Genomic DNA, 3212 nt, shown 5'->3' with positions numbered 1-3212 from the left:
AGTGTGTCAACAAACTGGATAACTTAGATGAACAAATTCCTAGATAGACAAAAACTGCAAAAATTACCTGGAAAGAAATAGAAAATCTGAATATATTTATAACAAGTAAAGAAATTGAGTCATTAATCTAAAAGCATTCAACAAAGAAAAGCTACCAGATGGTTTCATTGATGAATCCCCCCAAATGTTTGAAGAAGAACTAACACCGACCCTTCTCAAACTCTTCCAAAAAATAGAAGAGGATGGAATACTTCCTAACCCATTCTATGAAGTCAGTAGTACCCTGATACCGAAGCCAGACAAAGACATCACGAGAAAAGAAAACTATAAACCAGTATCCCCATGCATATAGACACAAAGATCCATAACAAAACACTAGTAAACAAAAGTTTGCAACATATAAAAAGTTTTATACACCATGACCAGGTGAGATTTATCTCAAGGATGCAAGGTAGGTTCAATATATGAAAATTGATTAATATACTACATCACATTAATAAAATAAAGGACAAAAACTATGTGATCATCTCAATACAATTAGGAAAAGCACTGGACAACATCTAACACCCTTTCATGACAAAACACACTTAACAAATTAGAAATGGAAAGAAATTCTCAACCTGATAAAGGGCATCTCTGAAAAACCCATAGTTAATAGCATAATTAATGGCGAAAGACTAGATGCCTTCCCCCTAAGGTCAGGAGCAAGACAAGGGTGTTCACCAATTGTAATCCACAGAGTACTGGAGGATCCAGCCAGGACAATCAGGCTACAATATGTAATAAAAGCCATCAGGATGAAAAGGTAGAGGTAAAGCTATCTTGATTTGCAAATCTTATATATAGAAAATCCTAAGGAATCTAGTAAAAAAATTATTAGAACTAATAAATTTAGCAAGATTGCAAGATGTAAGATCAATACATAAAAATTAATTATATTTCTACACATTTGCAATGAACAATCTGAAAATGAAAATAGGAAAACTGTTTCATCTACAATACCATCAAAAAGAATAAAATCCTGGGAATATATTTAACTAAAGAAGTATAAAATTTATACTCTGGAAACCATGAAAATATTCATGAAACAAATGCAAAAGTCCTAAATAAAAAGAAAAATATTACACGTTCATAGATCAAAAGACATAATTTTTTAATCTTGGTGGTCATATTTATTGGAAGAGCTTGAGAGAGATGAAAATACCGTTTAGCGTAGTCGTGAGTTATCTGCAAATCAACTCATTTCAGGAGTGGAAGAATCCCCAGAATTATTTCTTAATATCAGAATGTATGCATGTTTCTCTTTTGAATGTCTTGTACATTTAGAGCGGCCACTGTGCAAAGTCTCCTATTTTCCATACAGGACAAATTCTTTGTTTCAGCCAACTCTCAGTGGAGGGGCAACCAGGACAACGACATTTCCCTGGACAAAGAGCATTGGAATATTCTATTTCATTGATTTATATATCTCTTCATATGTTTCTTCATCAATGTCTACAGTAGTCACAGTTTCTTCCACATCTCCCAAGGTCATGTTTAAATGTTGATCATAAGCATGGTAATCTGCCTCGAAACTCTCGGTCATTTCTCATTTTCACATAAATTAGTTCATCTAGGCTGAGCCTGATAAAATCCAGGGCTCCTCTACAGTGTTGGTAGTTTGTTGCTGGTCTACATCGTCTGCCATGTTTACAAAAGACGTAAATATTTTAAAATGTATGTATGTATTTAATTTATTTATTTATTTATTTATTTAGATGAAGTTTTGCGCTTGTCACCCAGGCTGGACTGCATGGGCGCAATCTCAGCTCACTCCAACCTCTCTCTCCTGGGTGCAAGCCATTCTCCTGCCTCAGCCTACAGAGTATCTGGGATTATAAGCATCCAGAACCACACCTGGCCAATTTTTGTATTTTTAGTAGAGACGAGGTTTCACCATGTTGCCCAGGCCTGTCTTGAACTCCTGACCTTAAGTAATCCACCCACCTTGGCCTCCCAAAGTGCTGGGATTACAGGCATGAGCCACCGCGTCCAGTCTATTTATTTATTTTTACCATAAGACTTTTTTGTGAATACTTAATATTGTTAAGATGGCAATACTCCCCAGATTGATTTACAGATTCCATACAATTCCTATCAAAATCCTAGCTGACTTCTTTGAAGAAACTGGCAGGCTGATTCTAAAGTTTATTTGGAATTGAAAGGAACTCCGAATAGCCAAAATAATCTTGAAAAGGAAGAACAAAGTTAGAGGACTCACGTTTCCTGATTTCAAAAGTTAATACAAAGCAACAGTATTCAAGATAATGTGGTACTAGCACAAGGACAGATATATTGATCAATGAACTAGAATTGAGAGTCCAAAAATAAAACCATGTGTCTACAGTCAACTAATTTTTGACAAAGATGTCAAGATCATTCAATGGAGAAAAAATTGTCTTTTCAGCAAATGATGCTGAGACAACTGGTAGCCATATGCAAAAGAATGAAGTTGGCTTCTTACCATATACAAAAATTAATTAAAAATGAATCTAATACCTAAGTGTAAGAGCTAAAACTATAAAAGTCTTGGAAGAAAACATGGAAGTATTGCAAGAAAAATATTGATTACCTTATATTTGGCAATGGATATTTAGATATGATACCAGTAGCGCAAGCAACCGAAGAAAAAAAGATAAATTGGTCTTGATCAATATTAGAAACCTTTGTGCTTCAAAGGACACTATCAAGAAAGTGACAAGACAGTCCACAGAATGGGAGAAAATTTTATAAATCATATCACTAACAAGGGATTTATAGCTAAACATATAAAAGACATAAAAAACTCTTACAACTCACACTCAATAAAATACAAATAATTAAATTTTAACATAGGAAAACCACAATAAGGTGAAGGGACTTAGCACTATTGAACTGTATATGTAAAAGGACTAAGATGGTAAATTTTATGTTGTGTATATTTTACCACAATTTTTAAAAGTTTTTTAGGCCAGATGGGGTGGCTCACGCCCATAATTCCAGCATTTGGGGAGGCCAAGACAGAAGCCCAGGAGTTTGAGACCAGTCTGGGGAAAATAGCAGGACTTCATCTCTACAAAAAATTTAAAAATTAGCCAGGCATGGTGGTACATGACTGTAGTCCTAGCTATTCAGGAGGCTGAGGCAGGAGTACTGCTTGAGCCCAGGAGTTCAAGGCTGCAGCGAGCTACAAT

The 3212-nt window shown here is 35.1% G+C and overlaps 1 pseudogene; it reads right to left on the bottom strand.

Moving 5' to 3' along the window:
- Positions 1–1378: 1378 nt before the first annotated feature.
- On the bottom strand, positions 1379–1687 carry LOC115894190 (annotated as a pseudogene).
- Positions 1688–3212: the final 1525 nt, after the last annotated feature.

This window comes from Rhinopithecus roxellana, chromosome 17 (genome assembly GCF_007565055.1).
Source record: "Rhinopithecus roxellana isolate Shanxi Qingling chromosome 17, ASM756505v1, whole genome shotgun sequence".
NCBI classification, from domain to species: domain Eukaryota; kingdom Metazoa; phylum Chordata; class Mammalia; order Primates; family Cercopithecidae; genus Rhinopithecus; species Rhinopithecus roxellana.
The sequence above is the reverse complement of the archived record's forward strand: the minus strand, read 5'-3'. Positions and strand labels throughout refer to the sequence as shown.